The sequence below is a fragment of the Phaethon aethereus genome (assembly GCF_964289735.1).
Source record: "Phaethon aethereus genome assembly, chromosome: 31".
NCBI lineage: Eukaryota > Metazoa > Chordata > Aves > Phaethontiformes > Phaethontidae > Phaethon > Phaethon aethereus.
In genome coordinates, this window is record NC_138607.1 from 1129300 (window position 1) to 1140126 (window position 10827).

Consider the following 10827-nt stretch of genomic DNA (forward strand, 5'->3'; position numbering starts at 1 on the left):
GGGGCCCAAGAGGGGACCCTGGTGGGGACAACATGGCGGGGGCACTGGGGACTGGGGGAACACTAGGGGATGGTTGGACCAGAGTGGGTCAGTGGGGTAGGGGAGGATATCAGGGGGGGAAGGTGACACTGGGACACCCAGGCGGGGACACCAGGGTGTTAGGGTGACAGTAGGATGCCCATGAGGGGACACTGGGGTACTGGGGTGACAACGTGACACCCAGGAGGGATAATGGGCTCTTGGGGTGACAGTGTGAAAACCTAGGAGGGGACACCAGCTTATCAGGGTGTCACTGGGACACCCAGGAGGGGGTCATTGTGGTTCTGGGGTGACAGCATGACACCTAGGAATGAACACTGGGGTGATGCAGTGAAATGTGGACTCCCAAGAGAGGACGCTGTCTTGTCGGGGTGACACTGGGATACCCAGGAGAGGATATTGGGTGCTGGTGTGACAGTGTGACACACAGGAGGGGACACTGTGGTGCTGGTGTGACAGCCTGACATCTAGGAGGTGACACTGGGATGTTGGGGTTGGAGAGTGACATGCAGGAGGGGACATAGGGTTGTTGGGGTGACAGCGTGACACCCAGGAAGTGAACACGGGATGTTGGGCTGACACTGGGACACTCAGGATATTTGGGTGCTGGGGTGACAGAGTGACACCTAGGGAGTGAACAACAGGGTGCTGGGGTGACACTTGGACTCCAGGAGGGGAAAGTGGAGTGAGGGGATGAAACTGGGATACCCAGGAGGGGACACTGGGGTGTCAGGGTGACAGCGTGACACGCAGGAGTGAACACTGGGATGGTCGGGTGACAGTGTCCCCTACTGCATGTCACTCTGTGGTGTTGTGGTGACAGTTGGTCACTGAGGAGGGGACATTGGAGTGTTGCAGTGGCAGCATGACATGCATGAGGGGATGCTGGGGTACTGGGGTGACAGTGTGAATCCCACGAGTGAATACTAGGTTGCTGGTGTGACACTGGGACACCCAGGAGGGGACACTGGAGTGTCTGGGTGACAGTGGGACAGCCAGGAGTGAACAATGGGGTGCTGGCATGACAGCGTGACACCTAGGAGGGAGCAATGGGGTGTCAGGGTGACACTGTCACCCAGGAGGGGCTACTAGGGGGTTGTGGTGACACTGGGATGCCCAGGAGGGGATATTGGCATGCTTGGGTGACAGTGTAACACCCAGGAGGGAACACTGAGATGTTGGGGTGACGCTTGGATACCAAGTAGGAGACTCTGGGTCATCAGGGTGACAGTGTGACATGCATGAGGGGACGTTGGGGTGCTGGGGTGACTGTTTTTTCAGGGTGGTAGCGTGACATGCCAGAGTGAACACTGGCGTGGTTGGGTGACAGTGTGACATGCAGGCGTGGACATTGGGGTGCTGGGGTGACACTGGGACACCCAGGAGTGGACACTGGGGTGTTGGGGTAACACTCCAAAATGCAGGAGTGGACACTGGGTTTCTGAGGTGACGGTAGGACACCCAGGAAGGGACACTGGGGTGATGGGGTAACAGTGTTACAGGCAGCAGGGTACACTGGGGTGTTGGCGTGACACTGGGACACCCAGGTGGTGACACTGGGTTGTCTGGGTGACAGCATGACATGTAAGAGGGGACATTGGGGTGCTGGAGTGACAGCGTGACACTGAGCAGGGGACATTAGGTTGTTGGGGTTGACATTGTTACACCCAGGAGTGAAAGCTGGGGTGTTCAGGTGACACTGGGACACCATTGGAAAAGTTTAATCTTTTTCCCAATTTTTGGGTTACTGGCACAACAGCGAGCACGTTTCTTCACTACAATGTCTGCTATACTCTGCATTTTTGGTCCAAGAAAGTTTCTTGTAGCGGTTACTATCAGTGCATCTGCTCCTGTGTGCGTTTCTTGGCGTAGTCTTTTAAGCAGATTTCCCATCGTTTCCTTAGGGACCAAGAACTGTTTTTGCGGTATTGCCCACCACCCTTGACCGTTTTTGGAAGACGGTCTCTTCTGCCAATTGCTCTTCCTTTCCAGTATATTTTGGTGGCAACAATTCCAAGCGTGAACCCTGGACTTGAAGCTCCTTCCAGGTTTAACTCTTCCAGGGCTGCCTCCTCAGCTAGCCAAGCTGCTTTTTTATTTCCTTTTATTAATTTCACTATTTCCCTTTTGATGAGCTTTACAATGCGTTATTGCAACGTCTTTTGGTTGCAGAACTGCTTGTAATAGTCTCATCATTTCTGCTCCAGATTTTATTGGCGTCCCGTGTGAGTTTAATAGCCCTCTTTCTTGCCAAATTGCCCCATGTGCATGCACCACTCCAAAGGCGTATCTGGAAGAAGTGCGTATGTCGACCTTCTTTCCATGACTCCGTTCCAGGGCTCGAGCCAAGGCTACTACTTGTGCCTTTTGAATGCGTGTATTCTTAGGCAGTGCCTGGGTGTTAGTTGCCAATGCGTATCCAGCTCTTGGTTTTCTTTCCCGCACGTAGCTGCTGCCATCGCTGAAGAGCTCTACTTCTGCATCAGGCTGGGGTTCGTCCCGTAGGTCTGGTCTGCTGGAACACACTCGCTCAATAGTAGTTAATGTTGCCGTTCGTCAGGCTCAGAGACTGGGACTAAGGAGGCAGGATTTGAGGTGGAGGACAAAGACGGGTCGACATCATCTTGTTCTAGTTAGCACAGTTATTTACCTAACATATTTAGCTAACCTATTCAGAGAAATCCCATGGTGTCCCTCAGTTTGCAGGAGGCACAGTACGGCCTGAGGCACAAAGACCGTCATCGGTTGGCCCAGTGCCGGTTTTCGAGACTCCTCAATGAGGGTGCCAGTTGCCGCTACTGCCCTCAAGCAGGCGGGCCAAGCTTCACTGACCTCCTCTGGTTGTTTGGAACAGTAGCCCACTGGTCTCCTCCAAGTCTCCCAATTCTTGTGTGAGGGCTCCCAATGCCACTTGTTGTCTCTCATGTACAGATCACTGGAAGGGCTTTCTTAAAGTTTTGTTCCATGAGTTTAAAGTTCCATGAGTTTTAATCTCATCAAAGCTTCCACGGCATTCTGCAGGCCATTCCAAGATGCCTCTGGATCCTTTTGTAGCGGCATACAATGGTTTGGCAATCGGTCCGACATTAGGCATCCATAGCCGACACCATCCAGCCGTTCCTACAAAAAAGCCCCTGAATTATTTCTTTGACGCAGGTATCGCAGTCCTGCAGAGAGCCTCCTTCCTGTCAGCACTTACTTCTCTTTTCACTTTTGGAACCTCAAATCCCACGTGCTGGACTCTTTCTTATCCGAGTGGGGCTTTTTTTCTTAGATACTCGAGAACCAGCTCAACCTAGAAAGCTGGCGAAGATAACTGCGGCTTCCAAACGCTCCGCGTAGGTATCTGACCCAATGAACAAGCTCATCCACATATCGTAGTAACGTTATGTTGTTGTACTCACTGCGCCATCGCTCCAGTTCTTTCGCCAAGACATTTCCCAACAGCGTGGGGCCCGTTGTGAGTCCTTGAGGGAGGACCGTGCAGCAGAGCTGCGTTTTCCGCCCGGTGGTCGCGTTTTCCCAGTCAAAAGCAAAAATGGACTGGCTCTGTTCGTTCCCAGCTATACACCAGAAAGCATCTTTCAAGTCCGGTAGGGTAAAATAGCTATTCCTATCAGGAATTGAGGCCAGGAGGGTGTATGGATTCGGAACCACAGGGTGCACGTCTATAGTCCTTGCGTTACCCTCTCGTAGATCCTGTACCAACCGATATTCATGAGAGTGCAGTTTCCTTACAGGCAGGATTGGGGGATTAAACTCCGACTGACATTCCCTTAATTGTCCATGCTCTGAAAAGGAATTGGTTACAGGCTCCGGTCCCTTCCGAGCTGCCAGTTCCATAGGCTGTTGCTTCTTTCTTACCGGCGGGGCTCCTGCTTTTAGCTCAATCATTACCAGAGTCTTGTTTTTGGCTCGTCCTGGTGTTCCTGAAGCCCATGCCAAAGGTCTCACCATGCCAAAGGTCTCTGCCCAATACTTCATCTGGAATGCCTCCTTCTTCCGCATGATTCTTCTCAGCTAGGAAACATCTCTGGGCTTTCCACGCATTCTCTGGAGGAATAGGGATCTGGACGGAATCTGCAGAGAACCTGAGTTGTGCATTTAACTTACCAAGTCAATCTCGTCCAAGCAATGGCAAAGGGTGTTCTGGCCCTATTACAGAGGGATTTACGCATTAATTTGGAATCCCCAGCTGAGAGCTCCACGGGCTCTAAAACTGGTCTTAAAGTTCTTTTCCCTGTCACACCAACAACGCTTATCTTAGTCTGGCTTAAAGGTCCCTTAGGGCTAGTCACTACAGAATGGGTGGCCCCACTATCAATCAGAAAAGCTGTGACTGCATTCCCCAGCTTAACTGGAACCAGAGGATCGGCTGGGGAAACTTCAGTAGACTCCTCCAGTCCCCTTCAGGCTAATCCAATCTCCAGTGTCATTACGCTGTGACTGCATTCCCCATTTCTCTGTCTTTTCCATTCAAAAGACACGGACTTTCTTTCTTCCAGTGACCCTCCCGCTTACAGTGGGCACATTGATTCGTTCTTAGTAGCGTTTCACAGTGGCGTCCGCTGGTACCTCCACAACCCTTACCTCTACCTCTGAACCCTCCCTGTACCCTTCCTTCTTCCTCTTTCTCTTTCCTGTCCTTCTGTCAGGGTGGCCAGCAAAGCAGCCTGCCGTCTTGCTTGCCCTCACTTCTCTTTTTCTTCTCCCTCATCTCTGTTATTATGCACTTTATATGCAATTGACATTAATTGTGAAATTGTCATTACATTCACACCATCCACTTTTTGTAGTTGCTTTCTAATGTCTGATGTCAATTGATCAATAAACAACGTATTAAACAATTGCATATTACTAGCACCTTCTGGGTTCAAGTCAGTCCACTTTTGAGCCACTTCACAGTCTTTCACAGGAAGCAGATGGAGTTTCCTTATCCCATTGCCTTCCTTCACACAACTTAGAGAGATTCTTAGGCCTTTCTACTCCATTTTGGATCCCATATAAGATCAGGTTTTGATATCCTTTTACCCCTCAGCTGTATTGGGATCCCACCTAGGATCTTCCCATGGAAGATATGTGTCCACATTAGGTACTCCTCCATACTGTTGGGCTACTCCTTCCCTAGCTTTTTCTAAGACTGCCCTCCTTTCATCATGGGTAAACAAATATTCCAAAAGGCCTTGTGTGTCTCATCTCCCCAGGTTCGGTTGCGGGTCATCATTACGGTTTTAACACTACCATGCATTCCCTCCAGATTATGCCCGTAAGACCCAAGTGCCTGTTTCCAATTTAATAGCTCAGATGTGGTAAAAGGTACATGCACATACACCGGTGTCCCTTCAGGTGCGACAGCCTACGAGGAGCCTGACTCACTTGTCTCTGTCCCCTAGTTCTTCCAGGTGCAGGCCTGGTAACCTCATTTTAATCCTCACTTGAAGTTTCAGAATCCAGCTGTTTCGAGGGGGCTACCAGTAATTGAACATCTCAGAAAAGACCTTTAAGATCATCAAGTCCAACCATCAACCTAACACCACCATGAGCCTTCCCCTCATCCACTAGGTGGGTCACCTGGTCATAGAAGGAGATCAGGGTGGTCACGCAAGACCTGCCTTTCATGAACCCATGCTGGCTGTGCCTGATCCCTTGGTTGTCCTGCACATGTCCTGTGAGCGCCCTCAAGATGAACCTCTCCATGATCTTCCCTGGCATGGAGGTCCGGCTGACAGGCCTGTAGTTCCCGGATCCTCCTTCCGGCCCTTCTTGTAGATGGGCGTCACACTGGCAAGCCTCCAGTCGTCTGGGACCTCCCCTGTTAACCAGGACTGCTGATAAATGATGGAGAGTACTTGGCAAGCTCCTCCGCCAGCTCCCTCAGTACTCTGGTGTGGACACCATCGGGCCCCATAGACTTGTGGGTGTCCAGGTGGCATAGCAGGTTGTTAATTGTCATCAAAATTGTTGAGCTCTATACACTCGAAACACGCCCTAACACACAGAGCTACCCACCACCTCTCCTTCCTTGCCTGTCCCTTCTGAAGAGCTTATAGCCATCCACTGCAGCACTCCAGTCCTGAGAGTCATCCCACCGCAGCCAGACACCTGGACAGCCATATCTTTGTGTGGGAGCTCCACCTGGGTCACCAGATTCCTTCTGGTGATGGCTTTTGGCCGAGTGGAGACCATAGCTGGGGCCTCCTCTAGACGGGCGATGACCACAAGTTGAGGGAGCCTCTAGAGCCAGGAGTGGGGACTGAGCCCTGCCTGTGCGCCGTCCCTGCCCGCCCTGCCTGTGCCAACTACTTGCAGACTGCTGCGCCATGCCCTGTTTGCCCCATTTGCCTGTTCTTCTTCCTCCCTTTCCTCACATTTAGACTCTCCCGTTCTACAGCTACTACAACATGCATTTCCTATTTCCTTTTTTTCTCTATATATTCCATTCTGGTATTTCAAGTCCACCAAACCACCCCTTTTTCTAACCTCCCAAATATTTCTTAAATCAAAAAACAAATCTACATAAGGTACATCACCCCATTTTTCCTTTCTTCTACAGAATGACATTAATTGTAAAATAGTATTCTATTTCAAGGATCCATTTGCAGGCCACTTTTCACCATCAGCCCATTTATATCGTGGCCACCACTGAGTACAATACCATTTCAATTTATCTTTAGTCATGAGGTCCCCTCCAAATTTATTCCAATTCTTCAGGATGCATCCTAAGGGACAGCAAAGAAGAGCCTCCATGGAAGCAGTGGAAGCCATTTAGGTACCGAGCCCATGTTTCATACACAAAAACTCCAAACACAAAACGAGGGATCTTTTCCCTATGTTGCAATGTGTAGAAATGAAGCTACGCTAACTGCTGTGCATCTTTTCTGATGAATCTTAGGCAGAGCTTATACAACTAAGAAATCCAACTGCTTCCGTAAAGACTCTTGCCATTCCCCCCTTTTTCCCTTCAAAATCCCTCTTTCAAGCAGCGTCGCACCACTGTGTCGCTCACCGCCCGATCGCAGGAGAGTCCCCGAGCAACAGGTCGGTGCGCGCTGGAGTCCAGTCGGACTCGCTTCTCCCCGTCGGATGCGGCGAGACAATCCGGGCAAGGCTGTCAGCGCGGTCCCTGGTGGGATCTGGACAAACAGAGTGCCTCGGTCACCATGAACGCCTCAGAAGGGGGCCGTAGGGGACTAGAGGGGTCCTAAGAAGGCTGGGCGAGCAACAGAAGGCTCTGGGGCATAACAAACCCCTGTGGAGCAGTGCTGAGGGGACTCAAATGACGCTGTAGCATCTTGGGGGGCAGCTTCTAGGCTAGTCCCCAAACCACCAGTCTAGCAGGGTTTCTTGGGGTGCTCGAGGTCCTGTAGAGGGGTCTGGGGTGCAATGAAGGCCTCAGGAGGGGTCCTGAATGGGCTAGAGCGATCCTGAGAGAGCTACAGGGCAAATGGAGGAGTCCTGTGGCTGGACTGTACCTGAGAGCCCTCCACTGACCCCAGCGAAGGCCAGCGGTGGGCTTTCGTGTACAATGAGGGCCACGGGAGGGCTCCTGAGGCTCAAAGGGAGGGTGCAAGGAGGCTAACAGAGGGGTGCTGGGGGGACCAGGGGGCAAACGGAGGCCTGCAGCGCACATCAAAAGGTGCACTGGGGTGCTGAGGGGTTCTGAGGGGGCAGCCGGTCAGGCTGAGGCAACCCCAGCACCATAGAGGGGTTCAGAGGGGACAGGTGGGTATGAGGAGGGCCCGAGGCCCGAGGGGACTGGAGGGGAAAATGAACAAGTCTTGAGTCGCCCCATCTTGAATTTCCAAGCCAGCCTAGGCCTTATCCACCTCTTTCACGTCCTGCCCCAAGTTGCCCCCGTTTGCCCTCGAGCAGGCAGCCCGGACGCCCACACCCAGCCGGCTCAGGCAGAGCAGAGGTCTGAAGGTGCCCGAGCGTGGTCACGCTGGGCGGTGGCTCCATGGCACCTCCTGGGCTGTCCGAGAGGGAGCAGAGGGGGCTGTTCCTGGGTCCCTTGGGCTTTGTGGCAGTTCCCTGGACTGCCCCCGTGGAAGAGACACGCTGAGGCAACAGCAGTACTGGGACTACAGCTCCTGGCACTTCCTGTGGACCAACATGGCTGCACAGCAGGGCTGTACCAGAAGATGACAGAAAGCCCTGCAGAAACCCCCCCACACACACACACGCTCCCCACTGCCCTGAGAAGCCCGGAAGCCACCCTGCTGGCACCGGCCTCTTCATGGGTTAGACGGCAGTCCCGAAGCATGGAGCGAAGGCCAGGCTGTTGTCTGCTGTGAAGAGCGGCGTTCCTCCACCACAAAACTTGCCTGGGTACAGCAGACATCGAGTGAGGGGCAGGCCGTGGTCCTCCTGTGGAATAGCGAGGTCCCTGCAGACTTAAGGTACGTTCACCAAGAGAGGCCAATGCCCCAAAAGACAACAGTGAGGGGAGGCAGCAGGAACTGAGGGCAGGTGAGGAGGACGATGGCCTTTGCTGTGCCTTCCCCCCTCAGGTACTGCTTTGCTGTCGGTCTCTGCTCACATAAGGTTGTCTTTTGCAGGACTGGTTATGACACTCTTTCCAGGCAATTCCCCTATTTTCCCCCCTCCCTAATCTTTCTGAAGGAGTAATTGCTTCAGAAGCAGCTTCCTGCTGCTTTCCACATTTTTATGTTTCTCTTACAGTGAGAGCAGGAGTTGAGAGTCATTCTCCCATAACATCAACCTCTTAAACCAACCTGGAGAAACGCACCAAGCCCCGATTCCATTTCCGAGGGAGAAATACTCAAATCCAGTATGTCCCTGCTGTTGCACGCAGGCAAGACCGACGCTAGCACAGCTCATACTGGGTTGACGCTTTCCCCTAACGAGAAGGTGGACAACCTGAGAACAAGACAGAGCAGTTACAGAATGGCCTAACACGCCATCTCTGCCTGGGGTCCAAGGGCCAGCCAAGAGGCTAGGCTGCTGTGATACCCGTGTTAGGCAGCTAGTCCCTGAACCCCACCCGATGCTGCTCGGACATGCAGCATTTTCATATTTAACAAGTGGGAACCAAATAAAAGGGCATGAGAGAAATTGCTACTGGCAGAAAATGGCAGGATATTACCAATAAACAGATTTAATGTACAGGGGGGTTGAGTCACTCATGGTGCTCATAGCAATGAGGCTGCGCTAATTAAGAAAACCGTCTTCAAATTCCAGCATTGAATTTTGTGTCTGGCCAAAGATGAATGAATTTGCTCTCTTGAAGAGGTGAGGATTTACAAGAGGATTTCAAATCAGTGACCATCAGGTTCAGGTGGTTGTACCGTAGGAGTGCCAGTGATGAGTCTGCGACCCTGGAAGGCAGACAGAAGCCAGAGGAAAATCCTGGAAAGCACAGGCCCCATCACCATCTACATAACAAGAAGCATCTGTTTGCACAGTTGCACATACAGCTTTTTTTTTTTTCCTTTAAGAAAATTAACATGAGTGTAGCTGCGTAGTCTTACCTCACTGTCACAAATATACCTGATAACAGAATCCCTCAAATTACCTTTTTCCTCCATTTATGTTTGAGAATCAAAACAGAACAGAGACCTTAGCAAATCTGTGCATCACAGAAACATTAAAAAATGCCTCGTATTTGGCAGTTAGTAAGACTAACTATATTAAAATACTGTACTTAATTGCTGTGTAGTTAAACAGCTTTTGGCTGCCTGTCAGATAACTTTTCTTGGTCCAGTCTTTCATATCCAAACAGAAATATTTTGAGTCTGTTAAAGAGACAATCTTAGGAAAAATATACTTTTCTTTTTGCTAATTGCTAAGTCGTGACACAATCACCTTAAAAGACACAAGCCAGCCACTTCGCTTGCAAACCTCTCCTGTCAATTGCTTTCACATTCCATTTCTTAAGGTTTAATAAATAAAAGGTATTCATGTTTTCTCTTGTTTTGCTTTTGAAGCCAAACAATGCAAATGTTTTCTCAAAACAACAAAAAAATCACCAACCGATGAGGATGGCAGAGGGGACATTTTGTTTAGTTGAGGTCACCAGCTCTATATAGGCTTAGTAAAAGTTATTTCAAAACCTGAACTTCGGGCCCATGTCAATCTGACAGTATCCCTCGAAACAAAAGGAACATTTCATTATTCAGTATGATGTGTTAAAATTACTTGATCAGACACATTCATATAATTCATCTGTCAGCCACTTACATTACACTTCATGCATTAATACAGAAATAAGAGACTGATATGAGCCACCTGAAGATGCAGTGTCACAGTGAGATAGTGCAATGTGCCTCAGGACACGGAAGCTTTCATCTGTTGGGTCCTCAACAAATTCGCCAACAAAAAAAGAAAAAAAAATTCCTTCAGCAGTACACTTTCAGAGGGGGAGACTATGGCATGGTTTTCAGCATAGCAAAAACGTGCACAGTGAAACACATCTAACTGCAACTGGTTTGTGAAGTTTTACAATTTAGAAAGAACAAAAACAGGTCTTCTTCCTGCCCAAAGAAAGGTAAATCTGACTAGCAAGAACAAGAGGTTTCTCAAAGGCATACTCTCAACAGGTAACAGCTGCTACAAAGCAAACAATACAAGTTCATATTTCTGTGTCACTGAATAATTGAGAGAATATGCTAAAGTACTTAAAGTACTTTCAATTTTCTTTCTTGTGTGGTTTTTTTTGTTTGTTTTTTTGTTTGTTTGTTTTAGAGAGTACCGTTGTTTTTTCCCAGTGGGGAACCTCTGCTAATTTTGCTTCTTTTGTGAGCAGCATCTATACAACATACCTATGGC